Here is a 10287-nt window from a genome sequence, read left to right as displayed (position 1 = left end):
TTGGGACCTTCAAAGCAGCAGAAATGTTTCTGTAACCTTCCCCAGATTTGTGCCTCAAGACAATCCTGTCTCGGAGGTCTACAGACAATTCCGTTGACTTCATGCTTGGTTTGTGCTCTGACATGAACTGTCAACTGTGGGACCTTATATAGACAGGTGTGTGCCTTTCCAAATCATGTCCAATCAACTGAATTTACCACAGGTGGACTCCAATTAAACTGCAGAAACATCTCAAGGATGATCAGGGGAAACAGGATGCACATAAGCTCAATTTTGAGCTTCATGGCAAAGGCTGTGAATACTTATGTACATGTGCTTTCTCAATTTTTTTATTTTTAATAAATCTGCAAAAATCTCAAGTAAACTTTTTTCATGTTGTCATTATGGGGTGTTGCGTGTAGAATTCTGAGGAAAAAAAATGAATTTAATCCATTTTGGAATAAGGCTGTCACATAACAAAATGTGGAAAAAGTGATGCGCTCTGAATACTTTCCGGATGCACTGTATATATATATATATATATATATATATATATATATATATATATATATATATATATATATATATATATATATAAATAAAATTTTTAATGTAGGTAGATTATTTCGACCTGGTCATTTTAAAAGTAGCTCGCAAACTGAAAAAGTGTGGGTACCCCTGAGCTAGGTCAACATCTAATATAGAAATACTAGAATGCACTGAATGCAGCATACAATATATTCTAAAAGATAAACTGGTACTAAATTCTTTATATCAATTTACATTTTTTAAATTCTTATTTGTTTTCAACATACTGAATATGTTTGCATAACAAACAAAATACACTTGGTTTAATACAAACATTAGTTAATTAGCAGCCGTATAATGTAAGTTTGTTACTTTGGCATTGTCACTTCACAACTTAAGTATCTTGGCCTTTTTCCCATCCCAGCGTAAACAGACTTTGGATTTATGAAAGGCATCTTTACAGCTCCAAGCTTGCCCACGGTGACCCAGATGAGGGTGTGCCCTGATGCCTATTAATGTACTGATATCCTGTCTGCAGTTTACTCCTGACTTGTGCTTGTTGCTTGCAGGATAGACTTTGCCCCACTCTCAACTTAGGGTGGAAAAAGAAAATTCAGACATGAGATGGATGCATTTATTTGAATTTTACCCATACGTTGTTTGGATCCACAAACCTTAAAAATGAATTAAGCAGTTACATGAAGTGGATAGATGGTCAAAAGTTTAAACTCTAAATAAAACCTTGTCTTCACTTGTGTTTTACTGGTACAATATTTTAAATCTGGACCGCTGTTAGGAAAACTTAAACTGTTTCATCCTTTGATGAGTTTTTTTGAGTGTAAGGTGAACATCTTTTTATTTATTTTTACTATAAAATGATTCTGTTGTGGATGAACCCATTTATTTTAAATAACATGAAAATGTCTATGTAAGCAATATAATGTATAAGTTATATCATGGCAGAAAGATGTGAGACATTTACAATAAACTAAAAAACATTTTATTAATTTTGTACAGAATTTTATTCCTGCCACTCTAAACAAAAAAATTGTGCTATTTTGCAATTATTATTGCATTATTTTGCAAAAGTATTGCATTATTTCACAATAATTATTATATTACTTGGCAAAGGTATTGCCTGCTTTTTCTGGTAACATTGTGCACAGCATGTTTTGGTCATCTGGCAACATTAAACATTTAGTTTTAATTGGGTTAACATTTAGTACAGGTAAATTAACAAAAGCAAAGAAGAAATGCGGAGTTGTCATTCCTGCCTCAAAGCGCCAGGGTCTGTTTGCATTTTCCCTCCCTGCATATATAGATTTATTAGTATCAACAAGTGTTTTAGCACTAAATACTAGAAATGCATCATGCATCAATATTACTGCTCAAGTATTAAAATGTTAAAACCTTCATGTTCTATGCAGAAAATAATGATAAATAAAATCACCAATAACAGGAGATTTGACAGCTATATAGAGTACAGCTACTATACCACAGAGAGCACACTGTTTCAAAATGTCTAATGCAAATACCTGGGTTAAAATTGAACAGTTACTTTATTTATATGTATCTATTACTGGATTGCAGGACACTAACCACAGCAGGTAACATCTTTGAGAAATCACTCAATATTTCATGGAAATGATGATTCTAATTTGAATTAGTACACACTTTGCATAAGTTAATGAAGAATGTGTCTTTCTGATGTTTGATTTCAATTCATGTCTGAGATTCTTCTCCCAGTGTTGCCTTAGATATATATGAATATGCTCTTTATGGGGTGGTGGATGGATGGGACCCATGCCCAGCCGGGACGCCTGGAAGGACCGGGAGAGGGACAATACCTCCCCTGGACCACAGGAGGGCCACCGCCAGGGGGTGCCCGGACAGTTGTGGAGCCCTGGAGGTGCTGGGGGAAGGAATTCCAAGGACACCCGGAGTGCTTCCAGGTGCACATGCAGCACTTCTGCCACACCAGGAAGTGCCACCGGAAGTTCATCAGAGAGCGCCTGGACCATGTCCAGGTGATTATTAAAGAGGCCGCATCCCTTGAGCGAGAGAGCCGGAGTGGGGAGGAAGAAGGCAACGCTCAGGAGGAGAGGTGGAAAGGTGGCAGAAGCAGTCCAGAGAGTGGAAGAGAAAGGGACTGACACAAAGGTGTTTGGACTTTACTGTAAATAAACATGTGTTCCAGGACTTCCTGTGTCTGCCTATTTGTATCCGAGGCTACCTTCCACAGTGGTAAAGTTTGGAAATACTACCTATATTTTCAGAATCACAAAGCTGTATAGCTTCAACCATCAATACTAATGAAAGATTCCTAAAGTTCGGCATGTTTCTTTCAATAAACTTTCTAATTTGTATATAGTAAAAATAGTACACTATTGCAAGGTTGCATTTGAGCCATCAGTAATTAAAAGATGCAAATCTGTTGTCAATATAAATATCTTCTAAGGTCTGAAAGACCAATAAACTTCCTTGAAGCTTTACTTACTAATTGCACCTTCTGTCCTTGAAGCTCTGCACCCTTTGTTCAAATGTCTTCAAAGCATTACAAAACGGATGAGTAGTAATTTTCCCAAGCTACACAAGGAAAAAAAATAGTTATGGAAAGAAATTAAAAAGATGAAGATCTAAGAATGAAATTTTGTCACTTTTCTTTTCAAATTAGCCAAAAGTAAACAACTTATTGTGCATCCAGATCTTACCTTCAAATTGCATATTAACTAGATCACTAAGACTGCATTATTTTATTTTACCAATATTAAAATGGACATACCTCTTATCAGGGCGGCACGGTGGCGCAGTGGGTAGCACTGCTGCCTCGCAGTTGGGAGACCTGGGGACCTGGGTTCGCTTCCTGGGTTCTCCCTGCGTGGAGTTTGCATGTTCTCCCCATGTCTGCGTGGGTTTCCTCCGGGCGCTCCGGTTTCCTCCCACAGTCCAAAGACATGCAGGTTAGGTGGATTGGCGATTCTAAATTGGCCCTAGTGTATGCTTGGTGTGTGGGTGTGTTTGTGTGTGTCCTGCGGTGGGTTGGCACCCTGCCCAGGATTGGTTCCTGCCTTGTGCCCTGTGTTGGCTGGGATTGGCTCCAGCAGACCCCCGTGACCCTGTGTTCGGATTCAGCGGGTTGGAAAATGGATGGATGGATGGATGGATGGATGGATACCTCTTATCACAGGATACTGAAAAATTAATTCACACTTTTTATTTTTAGCTAAGTAGATTACTGTAATGTACTCCTATTAGGGCTACCTAAAAAAGACATAAATTGACTGTAACTAGTTCAAAATGCAGCTGCAAGAATCTTAACTATTAAAAAAATCCCTCACCAGTCTTAAATCAGTTGTGTTCCCTCAAATTGATTTTAAACTGCTTTCAACTGTGTATAAGGCTCTGAATAATTTTGCCTGTCCTTATATTTTGATGTGCCTGTCACATTATTCCCAATATTAATCTTAGACCCTTAAACACTGGGGGTTGGTGCAGAATTGGCACTCCAGCCACAGTAAAAAACCTCACACTGTTCCATTCCATCTGAACAAGTGTAGTGCTGAGGTGTCACCCGTTGCATGGCTGCACTCAGATCCTAATCTGGGATCCTGAGTTGGTGTGTCATGTGATGGGTGCGGCAATGCACTATATCAGCACGTGCTCCTACCCTCTCCCTCTCTCTCTTAAACACTGGTATGCTGACTTTTCCAAGGCTAAGCATAAAAGAAATGGTGAAGTGGCCTATTGTTGTTATGCACCAAAAATGTGGAATGCTTATTGATAGAGATATACCAGGCTAATATTGTGGGACATTAGGAAACTCATAAAAACCCACTTTAATTTGACTTTTTCATAGTTGTGTTTTTGTATTCTTTTTGCACAATTTCTCTGTTGGGCCCTTGAACAAGGCCCTTAACCTGCAATTGCTTCGTCCCGGGTATGATATTAATCTGCATCCAGCCCTGTAAGCAGGTCCTCCAACGTACAGGATTGGCACTCCAGCCACCATAAAAACCTCATACTGTTCCAGTGTGGTGCTGAGGTGTCAACCGCTGCATTCAGGTACCAATCCAGGTGGTTCAGTGACTGGTTCAGTCAGTGCATGCTCCCAACCTCACCTCACCTCTAATAGATTATAATATATATTGCAAAAACATGTACTTATAGATTTGCAAAAATTAGTCACCTCTTAATTTGCTTTTCCAGTTTTCAGTGGTGAGGTCTACTGTTCCTGCCATCTAATCAAAATTTTCTGAAGCTGTGTGTGATGCTGGAAAGAATGTGACAAAACCCACTGTGTCTAATCTTCTAGGATGGTGCATGAAAACAATAAAGAACCACTTTAGCACAATTATGATTAGTAGAATTCTCTACAGAGATGAAGCAGTTCTTCGGCCCAGTGTTTTTTTTGTTTTTTTTTGTTCTCCAGCATCTCGTTTTTACTTCCCTATAGTCCCTGGTCATCTAACTCATTGTTATAATCATTATACATTTAAAAAATGAGTTTAATCTGTATTTAAGAACTGTAACATTTCCATTTGTTGCTTGTTATCTGTATTATGTGAGTCTGTATTAATTAATTAATTAATGATTTTTTTTTTGTATTTCATGTTACACGTTTTCTCTGAAATAAATGTTGTTGGTGTTGTTGTTTGGTTAAACATCGTGTGAGTATAGGATGACTTGGATGAATAGTTATCACTCACGGGAGCAACTGACAAAGGCAGCTGGGCTTCTAAATTGGATTTTTAGTGAATATTGCACTATTACATGACTGGTAAATTAGCAATAAGTAGTAAGTTGGTTAAATGACATTACCTGCTTATTGCTAACTGAAGAGGTACAGTTTTGTTACTTTTGGTTTCTTTGCTTTGTCTTATATTACATATACCCAGTATTAAACCTTTAAAAATACTTAGGTAATACTGTGCCCCTTCTGTTTAAGGTCTTTGCAAAGTTGTTTTTTTTTTATGAGTGGCTTTTTTATTGCAAATGATCATTGCAATAACAACTGTATTTAATTTATTAAAGTAAAATTTGTTTAGCCTGCATATTTAATGCTATCCATCAGATTGCAAATAAAATGAATAGATCATCACTTTTCTTATTATAAGTTCTAGATATTTGAAAATTTCTGAGACATTCAGAGAAAAATTATCTAGTTTATTCTGACATGCAAATCTTTTCACTGGGAACAATATACTTTCATTCATATCAATTCTCAACCCAGAGAGCATATGGAATTCCTCCAACAGATATAATACATGTAGCAAAGATAAGTATGGCTCAGTAATGTAGAACAGTACATCAGCAACATAAAGGTACCTTTTTTGTTCAAGTCCTTTATAGTCCCCTTTATCTCTTCTGTTTGTGGAGGTGGACAATCAAATATGCAGAGCAGAGTAAAAAGACATCCCACACCAACTCAACCAAAAAAAATGTTCTGTATTCAGAGACTGCCAGACCTTGGCTAGTTCAGCTACTGATGGAGAATGTATTACACTAAACAATTGTAGAAGGTTTAATAGATATCTTTCTTTAACAGATCCAGTCTGATCCTGTGATATTACAGACGGTAGTACTTTCACTCTTTTTTTGTTTTTTCACTCACTGCATTATTGTTCACAAGGGAGATTGCTCAGAAGAACTTGTATTCTAAGAGGTTTTTATTCTTCTTTGGAAAACCAGTAATTATTGCTTGGCAAACAGTTTTTGTAATATATTATATTCTCTCTCTTCCTTCGACATTTCTAATGTGTATAGAGCTAATTAAACAGTTTTTCATAAAATTTATTTCATAAAATTCAGCTGGATAGAAATCTGGACCTACAGCTAACCTGCTTTATAAAGAATGTATAGCTTCGTAAATTTTCAAGTGCTTCAATTTAGCAAAGCCCCTGTATTCTCCATTCTGTAATGTAATACTGACAAGAAACATGTGCCGTTGCATAGTTGAGCCCCATTGAGAAGGGTCTTGCTTTGGTCTTTTCCATCAGAGCAGTCCCTCATACATTACTGTTCCAAGACCACCATTTGTCTTTTCAAAAGCCATTTCCCATGTCTGTACAACACCAAAGACATTCCACCTAAATTGGCACAAAATCAATCTTAAGACTGCATATAAACTTTATATTCTCATCAGTGCCGGTTGCAACATGAGTACTGTCATAGTGTATAAACAATTTGGTCTTTTATCTCTTTTGATTATTTGGACCCATTTTGGCTCACTATGTTTTATCAAAAAAAAAGAAGTTTGAAGAGGGCTAATTGGAGTCTACAGAAGAGAATATTTATTGTAACCCATGTAGAAAAGCAATCAAGCTCAAAACCTGGTTATAAAATATAACAGTGAAAACAAATATTATTTACAAATATTAAACATCAATGGCTGTCTAAACATACTCACAGCTTCTTTGCATTGAATTCATAAGCTTTGCATTAGTTCCGTGTCTCTTCCTGTATTTTTTAGAGAACACTCTTGTTATGGTATGTAGAGTTAAAGAAAATGAAAACTTACAAATTTCAGTCAAAATAGCAGAAAAAAATGTTATATTACATCATTTACAGAACATGTATGAATCAAATAATATTTAATATTTTGAGAAGCTCTGAGGCCTTTTAAATCAGACATGGTCAGTTTTTGCCTTGGTTTAATCTGCAGTTGTGCACTTTTACAGTAGATACTAAATTATACCCGTAAATTAGCTTCTTATTTATTTGGGTTCTATTTTTGTTTTGTGCAGCTAACAAACATTAATATTTCAAATCTGATCTTAATCTTGTTAGTCTGAGTCAGAGCTCTTTATTCTAAAAGGATGCTACACAGCACGCAATGATAAAAGTATTCATTAGTATCTGTCATTTTCCCTGGTGTCTGCTCATAAGAAGTGACCTGTCTTTTAAGAAATATATAATCTCTCCCGTGCTGAATAACAGAATGGCTTTAAAAATAGCAGAATTTTATCTTTGTATTTGGAAGGAAGCAAAAAGGAAATGTGCATAATGAATGCAGTCCAACTAGAGAACAAGTCTGCCAACAATATGTCTATAAAAAGAGAAGATGAAAGATTTTGATGAACGTTCAGTTATCACAAACAAGTATTTGCTCAGAAGACTATGCTAAGTGGTGGCTATGAAGCTAGAGATTAGCACTGGTTTTTGGAAGATTGTAGGTTCAAATCCTGTTACTCTTAAAAGGATCAAACTCCATTGGGCATTTAACCTGAAAATTGCTCTGGGGTGCTGTGCAATGGCTGACCGTGCACTGTAACCTCCACAGGTCATGAGAAAAGATAATTTCCCCTCAAGGGTTAATAAAGTATATCCAATCAAAAATCAAAGACTAAACATAGCATCAGAAATATTCCAACTGACACACTATGTGTTTCTCTGGATAAAATATCTTTCTATTATAAAAAAAAAACCTGGGAGGGAAAGACTAGAGAGACTTCACTTGAAGATCACGGAAGACACTTAAAAGACCCGCGAGATGAAAGAGATTGGCCACAGAGTGTCCTTAAACATGAGACTTTGTACCAAGAGATTGACCTAGGACCATCAAAACATGAGATTCTTGCAAGACACACCCTACTTAGAACCAATATCAAATAAGACCACGGGCAGAAAAACATTCAGTCATGTAAAGGCTTTGAACACACACAGATCCAGAGCTCTCAGCTCATATAAAGCGTATAAGGACAATATGTTATAGATGAAACGTCGACGACTAAGTGAAGAAGAAAGAACCACAGAGAAAAGAGACCCAAAAGCATTGGAGAGAAAAAAATACAAAAAAGAAAAAGAATAATCTAGGTGCAAATTCAGAAAATAAGGAAAGTAATAATTAGCCCGGAACAATTGGAATTGAAAAAAAAGCACGTCCAATCGGGCTCAGAATTAAAAGACAAATAGTAAAAGACAAAGTACAACTTCATAAAGACGTTCAAAAATGTTGGCCCTATACACATGCAGAGCAGGTTAGAGATTATGAAAGCAGTAGTATTCGAAAGGCTCAAAAAAACGTTGGCACGAGACAAATGCCTAACTTGCTCCCAGCTCTTAAAACAACGACAAGCCACAAGCAAAACATGCAGCTCACCAGCATCAGAAACCCAGCAGATGCTTCTCCTTGCTTGCTTTCAGTCACCCTAACCCCCCTTCACAACATGAAGTGGCAAAAGGACAGCTGCTGTACAGGCTTTTAAATGATCGACGGGCAGCGCAACAGCAGCAGAAAGACAGCAGACGATCCGACAGCTTCACCTTAGCATGTGTTCAGTCGCACCCCCCCTGACAATGCGAGTAGCGTTATACGTCCTGCGAGAAAGAGATTTAATCATGCCCAGGGCCGGAAATAGAGGATAAGTATTGTTTTTACAAAAGTTTTAAAGTAAAAGTGAAAATAATGCATATGCAACAATTCCCATGAAACTAACAATCTCTTTAAATTGTATATCTGGTAAACCAAACCCGGGAGTGGGCGAGCAAAGTGAGCAGGGGGCAGAGCCCCCTAGTACTTTAAAAGAAATCTTAAAGCTTATTTTAAAAGTAGTACTGTGTATTAAGTTAATGTTGATCCATACTGTGCCTAAAATACCATGGGGATCTCCAATACTCCTGACACCACATGTATTATATGGATAATAGATAATAGCTAACATTAAGAGATAGCAACACAAAAATACTTTGCTGAATTTAAAGGGACACATTTTTCGTATGCTACAACTTATTAACTTTGTGTATGTTGATTATCTGCAATGTTCAGAAACTGTATTCATTTGTTACATTATTTGTGGATTTTTTTTAATTATAAAAAAATAAAGACATACTATTAATACATTTTTGATTTATATAAAGGAAACAAATTTCTGGAATTAAACACATATCTACATGAACATTGGCAATGAAAGATTTCTAACACCACTGCACTCCAAAAATATAGCATTTAGCAACCTTAAAAAAAGATACAGCAGTGCCACTCATCATTAATCATGTTTGCTACAATCCCTGCTGCTTCTCACCTTTTTCTCAGGATTGGTGAAATAAATACTGCTGCACTTGGATAAGCAGCGATTGAGTGGGCTAAAAGCCATTATTAAGAACCAGTTTCTCTATTCTAACTGGTAGCTTTCTGGTAGTGGGCTTTAGATTTTTCTTATTTGTATCAAAAATTGCAGCTGTCTCATGTAACACAATGCCTTTGTTACACTAACTCAATCCCACTATTGTCTTTGAACCAGAAATTAAATGGATGATCGAGTATATGAAAGTTATTATGCAACGTCAAAAAATAAACCTGCCAACCATTTGTGCTCTATAGGAGTAATCAAAAATATGTATGACAGTTTAACAAAACACAATTCTTCAGCATTATGAAACAAGCCTTCCTTTTCTTTTTGCAATTAACAGGCCTTTTTTTTGCTTTCAGGGAGCAGGATTAAAACTGGAGAATACGTCAGTCTCTAAAAAAGTGCCATGTAGCTGATGAGCCTGCAGAGGATATTGCAGTCAGAGACATTAATGCATACAAAAGCAAGAAAATCGGTTTAAAGCACCAGTCTACCCTTTGTTGGTGTATAATCACTTGTGGTTTTATTTATATGCCAAATGTGATAACACCTTTTTACAGTTTTAAGTTTGATTCCCAAGACATCATGATGTACTGTGTATTATCTATTGACAGTCAGCATTCGCAAGGTTTTAACGGTGAGAATTTTGTTTAGCTTTGTGGTACATATTGAGCATGGAGCCGTCAGGGTGGAGGAAAAGATGGAGGCCAAA

At 36.7% G+C, this 10287-nt stretch overlaps 1 long non-coding RNA gene across 1 annotated transcript; it reads right to left on the bottom strand.

The window, feature by feature from the left end:
- Positions 1-8515: 8515 nt before the first annotated feature.
- Positions 8516-8786, bottom strand: LOC127528362 (uncharacterized). The gene is made up of 2 exons (XR_007935248.1): positions 8670-8786; positions 8516-8628 (listed from the first exon to the last, which is right to left on the bottom strand). It is a non-coding gene; the product is annotated as an uncharacterized LOC127528362 (long non-coding RNA).
- Between the last annotated feature and the right edge of the window lie 1501 nt (positions 8787-10287).

The sequence above is a fragment of the Erpetoichthys calabaricus genome, chromosome 6 (genome assembly GCF_900747795.2).
Source record: "Erpetoichthys calabaricus chromosome 6, fErpCal1.3, whole genome shotgun sequence".
In the NCBI taxonomy this organism is placed as follows: domain Eukaryota; kingdom Metazoa; phylum Chordata; class Cladistia; order Polypteriformes; family Polypteridae; genus Erpetoichthys; species Erpetoichthys calabaricus.
The sequence above is the reverse complement of the archived record's forward strand: the minus strand, read 5'-3'. Positions and strand labels throughout refer to the sequence as shown.